We start from the raw sequence: 14,489 nt of genomic DNA on the forward strand, positions 1-14,489 counted from the left end.
GCCAACATGTTACAGTGAGGATATATAAAACCACAGCAATGAGTAGAGAAAGTAGGGAAGGATAAAGTTCTGACTTGTTTGTTTCCCTGGAACCCAAGATCAAACCTCAAGTAGCTTTACCATTTTCCAAATAAAACCTTTCTAGCATAGAAAGAGTTTTAAAAGTCATAACTGACAAAGGAGTTTGGATGACATGATGACCACAGGACACTGAGGTCAACTCTTGTGCTTTTCAGTGTCAAGAGAACTATGTAAAGTAAGTAATGAATAAGATATGTTAGACTGCAGTCTGAGAATAAGTTGGTCCATGGCAGTCTAAGAGGACGAAAAATATCCTCTACCCTCATATTCTAGTTGGTGTGCTTATTCCTAGATGTAACTCAATTAAACCAGAATGATATAAGATATGTCCCAAACCAATTTTTCAAGTAATAGCTAACTATTAAAATAGCAATCATCATCTTATAATGTAGCTATCATGAATAGTCCCATTTTACAGATATGGTAAATAAATCATAGAAAAGGTAAATAACAAAGGTCATGTAACCAAGAACCTTGTCTGACAATTATCCATTCTACTATCTACAGCAATGATAAATACATGGTGGGTACAGCATAGATATGTACTTATTGTGCTGCAAAGCCTGGGATTCACACTCAGCACTGCTTGGCTTGTCCACTACACTCTCTGCTTTTCTTATTAATAATGAGTAGTCATATTCTCAGCAATTGTTTCCAAGCCTCATTTGGGAATCTACAGTCCCTAAGGTTTGGTCAAAGGTCAATACTCATTACCAATTTTTTAAAAATCTAGCAATGAGTAGTTACCAAGTCCCAGGCACTATACTGAGTACCCTGTATGTGAATTTCTTTAATTTTCATATCAAACCCTTGATTAGATTACTATCATTATTTCTGTTTTCAAGACAGACAACTAAGGCACAGAGGAATTAAGAAAACTGGCAGAAGCAGGATTCAAACCTGGGAAGTTTGACTCTGGAATCCACTCTCATAGCCACCTTACAATGTAATACTTCCTTCAGAATTTCATTCTAGGCATCAATCAACTTGACTTTCAGTCCTTGACAAGAGAAGTAACAAACAGTGTGCCTTCCCTCCTCTAGGAATAAATCTTGATGGTAAGTCCCCAAATAGTGACTTCTAGGGGGAAGTTTTGCTGATCCCAACCATAAAACTAGATTCCAGAAGAAGGAAGGAAGGAAGCCAATGGTAAGTGATGAATAGGTGGGATATTGAATGTGAGATGATCAGCACATGAGTGACAGCAATTGCCTTGTTAATCTTTTACCTGCCTCTACTCTTTGTAAAATACTCACCTTACTACATTTAAGGAAAAGGCTGATTGGGGCCATGATTTAGTGAGTTTCTTAAACATGTGTCTTTCAGAGACATGCCTGCAAGATATCACATCCTTGACCTTGGAAGTTCAAAGGCAGTTCAGGCTCATCCCTGCAGCACTGTAGGCAGTTGCCTAGGAGATGGGATTTCAGTGGGTGGGAAAGGCTCTTCCCTGGGAAAAGGGGGAGGAGAGAATTCAACTCTTCCTGCTCTAGAAGGCCTGAAACTCCTCAAAGAGGGAAAAAATAACTTTTATTCCACAATGACAGATGGGGCTTGCTTGCAAAAACCTATAAAAGAGGAAATACACTAATTTGAATTCATGTTAAAGAGGAAAAAGCTAATAGCAAAGCATTTCCTGGGAGTCCATGTGAATAGAAGAAAGTACACAGTGAGAAATGAGGCTTCTATAGAAGAGGAGAAGGGAAGTTGGGGTGGGGGGAGTCCACCCATTCTACAGATGAGGACCCAAGCAAACTTCCTGCCTTACCTTCAAGACTACCTAGCTTCTATGTGCTCTCTATAACAGACCTGGCCTATAAGAGTTTCCTCCGTTTGGAACTCTCCCCTGTCTTTAACACACAAATTCCTCTTGCTCCTCCTCCAACACCCTCCCTGCTTGAATGTCTTCCACAGGGCCCTTCCATTCCTGCTCCCACAACACCTTATACATTCTTTGATCACCAATATTCATATTAATTTAAAAAGAAGGAGGCAAAGAGGTGAAGCAGACAGAGAAGAAAGGCACAAATCCTTCATTTTACATCTGTACTATTGTGAGTTAAGTATTATTATTTGTGAATTACCTTAGAGATGTAAGTAAAGCCTAGGTCACATGACACATAAAGAGCAGAGCCAAGACCCTGCTGTTGGCCATTTAATCCAGTTTGGCTCTAAATCTTCTTCCTTGTCAGAGCTTATCATCCACTGTTTTCATGGTCATCTTCCCTGGTGGACCATGAACTAACTCCTTTTGGAGCAGGAATTCTGACAAATTTATTGCTTCATTTCCCACTGTTCCCAGCTTAGTGTGTGGCACAGACTGAGGCAAGGAAGTTAAGAAGGAATAAAAGAGTGATTTGAGGAACAAGAAGATGGGGGAGGAAATATTTCAGCGCTACTATCCAGCATATGCAAGAAAAGTTGTCCCAGTAAATCCACACACACGTCCTAGAGCTGTGCCATCAGTTCTGCAAAGACTGACACAAGCAGACATAGGCTCTAAACTGCAAGCACAGTGATGGGATCACATTAACCTTCAACAGTGTCTGGTACAGATTATACCTTCTATCTGCCATGAACACAACTCTTTTAAGGATGTTATCTAGTAGCTGGGACAATCTTACACTGTGAGGAATGCTATTTTTTAACAGTCACTGAGCCAGACCCACCAAGTGTGCTTAGGGCAATGATTTCCAATTGCTTTGCAATTCTGACAGCCTATCAGTGCTTGGCCTCAGGATAGTGGACCCCCATCTTTAACAGTACTGTAAGGCAAGCATTTTATCGTTATTGCTTTTGCTGATTACCGACATAAAGTCAGCTTGTTGCAAGATTTCAAATGATACTGAAATGTATAACTTGTAAGTTCCTCTGCCTCTCTCTCTCAGCTTCTATTCTACCCCACTGTTGGAGATAACCACAGAGAACCACTGACATACACAATAATAAATGTATACTTCTTTACTGAGGTGGGATACTATACTATATCCAGTCCTACAGCTAGTTTTTCTCAACCAATTTAGGATACTTTCACTGCATCATACTCCATTGTGGAGATATACCATTATGTATTTAACCATTCTCCTACTGATAGAGCAAGGTTTTTTTCCTATTAAAAACAAGGCTGAAATACAGATCTCTAAAGAAATACAGATGGTGACATAGGTGACATACATATGTAGATATTATATACAGATGATATTCCTCTTTGAATTTTATGAAAATATTCTGAGTCTAGATTTCTGAGACAAGATTTTTGGGTCAATAGGTATGAGTTTTTTATTTTAATAGATTACAAACTGCCCTTGCAAAAGTTTCACTAATATGCACTCTCATCATGTACTACACATGATGAAAAGAACAGTTTTGGGAGTGTGATCCAGGCAAAAAACTTTTTTCCTAAGAGCTTTGGATCCCTTTGTTATAAAATTAGAACACCTCTAAGATTCCCTATCTACCTGGAGAGGGTGAGAAGTATTAGAAAACTAACTTAGAAATCACTGTTTGAGATCATAACCCTAGTACTCTGGAAGAATTCAGGTGAATCCCAAAGGTGCCTCACATGATGTCCTCTGCCCACCAAGTCTAGAAGAGGTAGAAAATATTCCCTATTACTACTCTCCCCCACTCCCTAATCACACATATAGCCTTGCCAGTATAAGCTCATGCAACTCTGGAGCTCCAATCTCAGATGCCTGTCAGGACCAGAAGGTGAGGTTAGAACAGAATAGGCTAAGGTACTCCAAGTTGGGTGATGGTTCATATCACTGTCATCCAAAATCCCTAGTCTTCTTTTTTTTAAGATTTTATTTATATACTAGAGACAGAGGCAGAGACAGTCAGAGGGAGAAGCAGGCTCCGTGCAAGGAGCCCGATGTGGGACTCGATCCCGGGTCTCCAGGATCACGTCCTGAGCTGAAGGCAGACAGACGCTCAACCGCTGAGCTACCCCAGGCGTACCCAAGATCCCTAGTCTTAAATTGTATCATAGACTTTAGCATTTGGCTATCATTATCAACTGGCCAAGAAGAAACTAATTTACTATAAAGAAAGAACATGGTAAGAGTTGCACGTCATTTTGGGCTATCAGTAAAAACCTGTAAGTTAGGTTTTCATTTGCTTGGCATTAACACAAATTACCTGGTTCCTCTGCTTCTTCCACAGAAGCCTGAAACCATTTCACTTGCCAAGCCTCTTACTCCTCCCCAGTACCTCCATCATTTTCTCAAGCTCATTTTTTATTCTGATGCTGAGGATGAAAAAAAAGGTTCATTCGTGAAGGTAATAAATGAAGCCCTGACTTAGGAAGAGGGGTAATTAGTGCACATTATCACTAGGGCTAATGAGATCAGAGTGAGGCTGTCCAAGCCCAACATGCCTAATCAGGAATTTAAATTAAGAAGTCCCACTCTCTGTGATTAAGGAGATATTCACTGAAACACTGCACTCCTAATTCCTTTGTATTTCCATTCACCAAATCAGTATCAAATGTTTTATGACGCTGGAAATATGCTTAGTTTAAAGGGAACAGATGCCCAAATCTCCTTGTGCTCATTTAGAGAGACAACCTGATTTTTCTTTATCTGGGATGTTATCAGTCAAGATTATATACAGACACAGAGACACAAGTGATTCTAACTAGATTTAGTTGAAATTGTTTCTTTATGAGCTATATAAACAGAACTTTCAAAGAAGTCCCACTGCCATAGGGGGAAAGAAGGTATTAAATGTGGGAGGGGGTAGAAAGGGATATGTCTGAATTCTACTATCATAATAACTCCTTATTTTATTTGGAAATCATGGTGGTAAGGAATAATGTGTCTTTGAGTAGTATAACAAAACTTTCATCAATTCCTACTGTATATCTGATCCTCTTCCAGGCACTTTTGCATGGACATGGTCCCATATGATAGAAAGAGATTAATTTTTGTACTCAGATCTGGATATAAATCTATTTTAGCTACTACCTACAAGACCTTACATAAGACATTTAAAGACTCTAAGCCTCAATTTCATCTCTTATAAACTAGACTGCATTAAAATTAAAAACTTCTCTTCATTAACAGATGCTATGAAGAGAGTGAGAAGATAAGCCACAAATGTGGAGAAGCTATTTGCAGTGAATATAACAAAAAAAAATTCTAGCATACAGGATATGTAAAGATCTCCTGAAAACAAATGAGAAAAATATAAACAACCAAATAGAAAATGGGAAAAAGGGTTGAAAAGACATATTACAGAGAAAATCTAAATGGATAACAAATACATGAAATATGCTCAATCTCATTAGAAATTAGAGAAATGAAAAACATTGAAATGCAGACCAAATGAATCCTGAGGTATCATTTCACACACACACACAACCAGAATGGAAGGGGGAAGTTACATTTAGTAATATTAGGTGGCAACAAGAATGTAGGGCAACAGAATATTTATACACTGCTAGTGGAAATGGATTCTACTGTAAACACTTTGAGAATCTATCTGGGATCATGCAATAAATTTGAAGATGGGTATACCCAACCCAATACCTGGCAATATCCAGGCTTCTGCTTCAGGTACCTGCTCTTAAGAAGTTCTTACAAACATATACCAGCATTCAATATATATTTATAGCAGCACTATTCATAGCAATAAAAAATCTGGAAACAACTTAAATGTCTAATCAACTAAAGAGTTGATCATTTGTGACATATTCATACTGTGAGTACTACACAAGTATGTGGAGTACACAAGGAATTGATGTTACAAAATACAGCATGAATGAGCCTCAAGAGCACAATGTTAAGCCACAAAAGTGAATTGTGAATTCATGTAGCATTATTCCATTTATGTAAAGTTTAAAAATATGCAAAATTAAATCACATCAAACCCAATAGTTGTAAATCCATAAACACAAGCCTATAATCTTCAGTGGAGAGTGAGGGCAAGTAGGAATAGAACAAAGGGATACAAAATTGGCTATACATGAGGATTCATCTATGCATCACCTGGTCCTCATGACAGGAGACTATGGAGGTATCATAGAATGAAATGGGAAGTTGGCTAAGCGGGAAGAGAAGTGGCCCACATCTCTACAGATCATTCCTGATAGGCTGGCTTTAAGGTGCTTTGCTGATTCCACTAGAAGATATTTAATGCCAGGGTGGCTAGGTTGGTTAAGTATCCAACTCTTGATTTTGGCTCGGGTCATGATCTCAGGGTCCTGGGACTGAGCCCCACTTCTGGCTCTGTACTCAGCAGGGAATCTTCTTAGGATTCTCTCTCACCTTCTCCTACGCCCCTCCTCCTCACTCCTGGCTTATGCATGCTTGCTCTCTCTAAAATAAATAAATAAAACTTTAAAAAAAATAAAAAAGAAGAAGATATCTAATAATCTAGCACCTGGAGCCCATTAACCAGAGCTGAAGCATCAGGCTCTTTCAGGCCAGCCTAATGAGAAGGGCAGAGATCTAGAAGGTGTTAGTTTATGCCTACTCCTTAAGTCCCATCTTAACACTGAGTTGCATTCAAGATTCTCATGCACACCTGAGCATGAGAGTCTCTCCTTCCCTTTCCCAAGGAGGAAAAATGAAAAAGAAACAAGCTGACATGAAGCACCTGCTATGGTCTAGACAGGACACACAGGATCACACCTAATCCACACTGCAACCCTATACAACAGTTAAGATTATCTCCATTTGCCAAGGAGGTTAAAGATTCTCAGAGAAGTTAAGTAACTTGCTTTTGGCCATATAGCTAGAAAATGATTTTTTTTTATTTATTTATGATAGTCACACAGAGAGAGAGGCAGAGACATAGGCAGAGGGAGAAGCAGGCTCCACGCACCGGGAGCCTGACGTGGGATTCGATCCCGGGTCTCCAGGATCGCGCCCTGGGCCAAAGGCAGGCGCTAAACCGCTGCGCCACCCAGGGATCCCTAGAAAATGACTAAATGTGCATTCAAACCTAAGTTTGCCAGCACCAAAGCTCCATAATCATCCTACTAGGTATCTGAGCCATCTCCCAGCTGATTAAGGCTGGGAGTCTTGTTGAACAACAAGCATGGGTGGTGGAATAGAAATCGAAAAGTAATAAAAGATCACAAGTCACATCTACTACTAGAAAAAAAAATGGCACCTGATTAGTGGAAAGCCAGTGTCCCCAAAACACACCAAATAGAAAACACACACACACAGGAGACTTTGTTAGCTAGGAAGATTTGTGAGAGAAGAGGGAAAACCCAGTGCTGAAAAAGAATTAAAATGTAATAGAAATTACGGGTCTTAGAAAACTCTCATCCTAACACTTGTTGAGACCAGAAGTCGTTAATCTCTCTATTTAGATCATGGTCACGGTACTGTTCACCACTGGGCTTTCTGCCCCAAATCCCTCAAAGTACATTCAAGCATCTCAGCCCACTTCCACCCCTTCATCCTGGAGAAGTTAATAAATTAGCTAGCAGAGGCTGTTTCTGTCTCCCTGCTTACCCGATTAATGATAATCTACTGGGGATGAACAATGTTCAGGCTGATGCAAAGGGAATTCCAATTAATTCCTCAGAAACCAATTCTCCTCTGACGGGTTCCTCTGCAGAAAGCCCCTGCATTTATCTTAGCCCAACAAAGCTGTAATGAGATCCAAAGCCTTTAAGAAAGGCAGCCTTTGACTCAGACTGGGCGCTACGGGTGTTAGCCGATCCCAGCAACCAGCCTATCTCATACCCCAATCCCAAAGCCTGCCCAATACCTCATTCATTTCCATGATAAACCAGTCTCTCCACAGCCTTTATCTCAAACATTTCTCATTACTGTCAATCAGAGAGTGCACACTCTGTGCCAGGTGATGTGGAGTATCAGGCATTGGTTAGGAGCACTACTTTTGGGGTGAGGCTGCCCTGAATAGAAAGCTGACTCTACCTTTTATCAAACTGTGTGAACTTGAGCAAATTGCTAACTTCTTCTGAATCTCAGTTTCCTTATTTATAAAATGGTTACAAGAATACCTCTCTGCACAGGAGGATTACAGGATTAAAGCCCCTAGAGCAATGTATGGTGCAAAGAAAAGCTCCATAGATATTAACACTATTGAATATTGCCATTCTAACTACCTTTTTTAGGCCAGTAAGGTGGGTATTATTAATCTCACTTCACACCTGACAAAACAAAGACTCAAACAGGTAACGCCTATTATTTACCCATGAACATAATTCATTTCTGGCAGATCCAGGTGTCACATCTATTTCAGGTTGGTGTCAAAACTGGGATGGCTCTTCTCTGGCCTATCTCCAGTGTTTCTCCAGATTTATTTGCAATCTTTCTGAAACAGAGGCAGGGGGCCTTCATTTCAGGATACTTTTCTGACACTCCCGTAGAGAAAAGGAAGCCTCTCCAAGCAGTTAAGCACCGATTCAGAATCCAACAGGATACATGAGTTGTCCCCGGAGACTGAAGGAGCAAGCCTGGCACACTGTGACATCCCCTAACAACTGACAGTAGGCAGCACTCATCCCTGCAACCATCAACACCCACCCCAGTGTTGTCTCAGTCACAAGAGCCACCCTGAAACAGCTATAGGAAGCAGACTTTCTCAGCACAGCCTGGACCCCTATTTCAGAAGGGTATGGTAAGATCCAGAGATTATGAAAATCAATTTCGGAGAATGCAGGATCTTTGAGGAAAAAAATGTAAGGTCTGAAAGACAGTTATTGTTCTTGAGATGATTTCTATGAAAGACCACTTTTTTGACTAGCATGTTTACCCTGAGGACTGTTTGAGGTAATAGAGAGGCAGCCTGGTGCTTCACAAATGGCCAATTGTAATGTTCTTGCATCAGTTGTCATTCTTGTAGGAAATGGCTATGACAACTCTGATTCCATATTTGGAAGGAAATCATTATCTAGTTAATATCAAAGGCAGAGGATTGCCCCCAAAGGTCTGTTTCCATTAATAATCTTTTTCTAGAGATCATACATTTATGTTAAGTGTTTCAAACACTCCTCCAGTCTCCCATACTAGTAAACTGCTTTCTTACATACAGAAGATGCTAGGCTCTTTCCAGTCTCCCCAGTGACCTTTCTTAATAGTAAGAGGCAGTAGCATCACATCATAAAGCTTATGTGGCAGGAAACTAAGTGAATCGTGGCCAGTACAAAGGAAAAATTCTATCCCCTGCACGTAATCTCTTCAGTTCATTTCTGAAGACCCACTTTAAATTCCATCCTTTGCAAAGCCTTCCTTAATGACCAGTGGTGTAACTCCAGCCAGAGAAGGCCATGAAACCTCTTAGAAATGGTCTCAGATTCTTACTCTTTAAAATTCTATTCTAGGATGATAATTCGGCACATTATTTTATCACTGAATGCTCACAAATACATGTCATGTTCTAGGATTCACTGTTTGACATTTGTATCTTTTCTCTTTAAATTAATTGTAAGCTCACTGAGGACAAGGATCAATCTTCTTATTTGTATCCCTATTACCTTCTGTGGCTCATGATACAAAACTGCAATGTATTTGCTGTATTTGCTGATAGGTCACCCAGAGGTGATACCATTTGTGTTTTTGTCTTGCCAAACTAGTAATTCTATTTGCTTTTATAAGTCCTATAATGAGTCAAGAAAACATAATGGAGCCATTGTATAATGGGCTGGCACAACTGACGAGAAGAGTACAGAAGTTCTAATTTTCTTCCCCTTATAAGCTAGGAGACCCTCTAGGAAGTAACTTTTACTTGAATAAGACCAGGAAAGAGGAAATAAGGAAGGCCATGTCTGGCAAGTGCTTGTTTAGATCTATGAGAATAAGGCATAAAGGACTCTTGAGGTTTCTCGATTGACTAGTTCAGCTGACTACAATGTGAAGTTTTGTTGGTGGTAGTTGTTCAACACATTTCTGTCTCCAGTTTCCACACATCCACCTGCTTCTGCCACCACCCATCATCTCCCATCCCAAGCACTAGGCCAGCAAGTCATGGTTTGCTTTGATTGCTCAGCACACAGTCTGAGCAGAGCCAATCAGGGTTCTTCTCTAAGTTTAATAGATGCATTAAAAAGGGTAAATTCTCCTTATACCATGGGTATCCCAAATTGGAACCATTTAAGCTGGATCTGTTAGCAACCATCTTCCATGACTATATGAAAGACACCTGTGTGAGGTAGGATAGCATGCACTTGGAAACAGAAAATCAAAGACAAGAAGTAGTGGGAGAAAGATAGCCTCGCTAACATTACTTTAGGCACTGAATCTACAGAGACAGTGGTTTCTAGAGCAAATTAATTCTTTTCACTTAAGCCAATTTAACACAAGTTTCTGTCACTTACACAAACAGAATCCTGACAAATGGAAGGTCTAGAAGGAACAGAAAGTGTACTCCATATGGTATGGGCAATAACCTACCTTATTATTACTGTGTCCCTAGTGTCCTGCTTGATAATTATTTGGTAAATAAGTGAATGAATCTTTAAAGAATCCTAAATACATCAGCAGGAACATGTCCTGCTTAGAAGAGGCACAGGCCTAGCAAGCATCTAAACCATGGCCATTTACTCTTTGAGGAAGATGACTGTCCCTTCTCTTTATTCTAATCTGCCCTACAAAAGTCTCAAGAAGTCACGAGACAATTTCTTGGTTAAATATTGAAGCTTCCTAATTTGATTCTTTTCATTGGTGATGTACTCCAGTGACTATTATGTATTATGATTATAATGCTTTTTATGTATCTGTGGAGTTTGTCTCCAAGAACGTTAGGGTTCATTCTTCATCCATTCACCTTCTAAGGCCACTGCAGACTCTCACCAAATCATCAGGGTCTCTGGTAGGATGTTCATTAGATGTTTTAACATAATTTCCATTCCCCAAAGTAGAATTCTTCAACAGCAGTAACTTAGCAACATGACAAAATACCTCCAATAAGCAAAAAGAAGCAGGAAGGAATTGGTCTTTTGTAATACTTACTCTCTTGCAACAAGCGTGTCACTCACTGATAAGCAAAGGAAACAGAGAATTGCTACCACACGTATGTTTCCTCTGTTAGTGTTGACAAAGATGTTTGTGTACAAACAGGAAGCCAACAGAGCCCATGTATATAAATGGTCCAACAAATCTGCACTATTCCAAAATCTCCCAGTTAATTTTTCAGCCCCACTACATTCATATGAAATACTGGAGACTTGAAAAGAGAAGTATTTGGAATAAATTTAAGACTGTGGTTTTTTCACTATTCCTTGGCAGGGAGGTATGGAACACCAAAGCAAACATGTACCCATATGTATTCTGGGCACCACTGTATCTTGTAGACACCTATAAAGTGCTTGAAATTAGGAAAAACACATTACGGCTTTCACCCCTGATCCCTGTTTTTTTTAGGTCTGCATCTAAAGTTACTCAATGACCTCCCTTAATGAGACACTAGATCAAAAGTGGTAGTGATGGTGAAGCACGGCAGAAAGTCAGCGCCAGTGGTGTGAACAGGCACTCCTGATGAGCGTCTACAAGACAACAGTATTTGTGTCATCTAAGCTCCACAGTCCTTCTTTGATGTTGCTGCATAGTGTCCATGATTATTAGCCAATAGGATCACCAACGCCATTCCAACATCTGCTCAACACCAGGTAACACGGATAATTCTGATAAGACAACTCCAAAACGTTGCATGTGTGATCTTACTTAAGAGGAGACCACTCCATATTGCTCCAGTACTTTAAAATTTTCAAGGAACCCCCCCACCCCCATCACTTACAGGATAGAACCCAGATTTCTTCTCATGCAACATGGGTCTCTGGTGATCTCATACCTCTGTAGCCTCCTACTTTTCTCTCCAAAAGCACAGACTTCCTCACTATCTCCACTCTCTCCCCATGATTCTTGCTCCAATATCTTTCTTTGTGCATTCTCTTCCCTTTATATGGCCTCTACAGACAACCTCAGTGGTTAATATCATACCATCTCCTCCAAGAACATTTTCCTAAGGCCCCCATCTCCATCTTATACAACCACAGCCTCAGTAAAGTCTCCCTCTTGGTGCTCCCAAATGGCCTGTATCTGTTTTCATTCCATTTATCACAGGTCATTATAATTTTCTACTTATTAGTCCATCTCCCCCATTAAACTAGGACATCCTTCTGCACAAGAATTGTGTCTTAGGAAATTCTGAGTTACCACTGCTTGGCATAGGAAATTGGCATATAGGAGGCACTCAAAAGATATTTGTTGAATAATGAATAAATCTACAACTCTTCTTAGAGTACACCCACAATCATATATAAACCCTTCATGCACAGGTAAACACACACCCCTTACTACAACTTTTAGAAAGAGGAAAGGAATTATAAAACAATAAAATGCCAACTTAGAGGGATCTTGTGAAAGACTAACCTTTTTGTCTACATGAATACTCTCTTATCCAATCTTTTTCTATTCTTGGGCTGCTCTGAATGTTAGAAGGTCCCTGCTTATGATGACCTGCATTTGCTTGACTATAACTTCTACTGACTCACTGGTCTTAGCTTTGTTCCCTAGAGCCACACAGAACAAGTCTAATCCCAAAGCAGCCTTTCAAATATTTGAAGAAGCCAAGTCTTCACTCTTCCAGAGTACACAAATTCCTTAAACTGACACCAAAATACTTGAGTTCTGAGTACCTTTTACAAACCTGGTCAGTCTTCCTGGACACACTCCAGAATCAGCCCCTGAGATCACCTGTTAAAAACTTTAGAAATATTGGGACACCTGGGTGGCTCAGCAGCTGAGCATCTGCCTACTGCTCAGCAGGTGATCCCCGGGGTCCAGGATTGAGTCCCATGTTGGGATCCCTGCAGGGAGCCTGCTTTTCCCTCTGCCTATGTCTCTGCCTCTCTTTGTGTGTCTCTCATGAAAAAATAAATAAAATCTTTTAAAAAAAATCTTTAGAAGTACGTATTGGTATAAATTCTAAAATGGTATTCTTAAACTTCATTAAACAGTAAAAATCACTGGGGAGGGTTATTAAAAATACACTTTGGGGTACCCACACTTAGAGTCCAAGTCCATGTGTGTGCAGTGGGACCCAAGAATCTATTTTAATAAATTGCACAACCAAATCCACAGACCACTCTTCAAGAAACAGCCATTTAAGAAGTCACCAATTTTGGCTTTCTCTTCCACAAATGGGGATTAAATCTGTCTTCCTCTCTGATAACAAGGTAAGTTGTGATCTACCTCCTAAACTGATTACAGAATACAGCCTAAATACTGAGTGTATAATAGTGATGGAAAGGGGAATCGGGCTATCACTAAACCTTCATATTTGAACAAAAGAGGAGCTGGCAGATGGTGTCCCTTCATCAGAGACTGAGTTAGAAAGGTTGGCCAAGGGAGTGAGAGACCAGATTTCATTCTCTTCATCCTTCTGAACATCAGTCTTTTAAGCAGCATGAAGATAAATGATCTGCTGTCTGTATTTTCTGAATGTGTCATGGGAAGTCTTTTCCATTTCATAAATACTTATATTAGTAAATCAAATAAGCTGGAAAAGCACTTAGGCATGATGCCAGGAGAAAAACCATGCCAGCATTGTTTCACTTCGTTAATGTTATTAGTAAATCATTAATTGCCCCTATTGATGAATTCTACTTAAAGAGAAGTTTTACAGAATGAGCTATAGAGAATAAGGTAGCATAGACACATTTCCAGGGAGGGAAGCAAAAATGAAGAATGCTAAAATCTCAGACTCTAGAAAAAGATGATGCTGAGTTCAAATCCTGACTCTTCCCTTTAATAATTCATTACCTTATACAAATTACTTAACTGCTCAGAGCTACCATTTTCTCATCTATAAAATGGAATTTCTAATGGTTCCAGTATTATGGAATTGTTATAAAAATTAAATGATATTTAAAAACTAAAAAAAAAAAACCTAAATGATAAACAGTACAAGGTCCCAGCTCATTAGATATAATTTCCATATCCGCCCAAGTATTTATTCTTTTATTATTTCTTTCTTATCCATGTTGCACAGATTTAGTAGTCAAACTATCCTCTCCATTTCATAGATAAAGACACTAAAGGAAAAATTTGGTCAATCGCCCTGAAAACAAAATTCAGGTTGTTCAGCCACAAGACCAAATCTACATTTTCCAACACTCTCTCTCTTGCAGAATGTTGCCCTTGTAGCAACAGAACCAGGGAACTTCTCAGAGAAAACTAGCCTGATGAGCATCTTGGGGGAGCTAGAACAACACAAGAAAAGCTACAGACCTGGATTCCATTCTCCTTCATGCATTCAATTATTCCTTCACTTGTTCATTTCACAAATATTTCCTGAGCCCCTTACCTGTGCCAGACACTTAGTTAGGACTCAGGGATACCAGTAAGTAAAGTAAGTCAAATGATCTTTGTTCTCACTTTTTTTAGGTCTCCGCTCCAATGTCATCTCACCAAAGAAGTTGCCCT

This window comes from Canis aureus, chromosome 4, assembly GCF_053574225.1.
Source record: "Canis aureus isolate CA01 chromosome 4, VMU_Caureus_v.1.0, whole genome shotgun sequence".
NCBI lineage: Eukaryota > Metazoa > Chordata > Mammalia > Carnivora > Canidae > Canis > Canis aureus.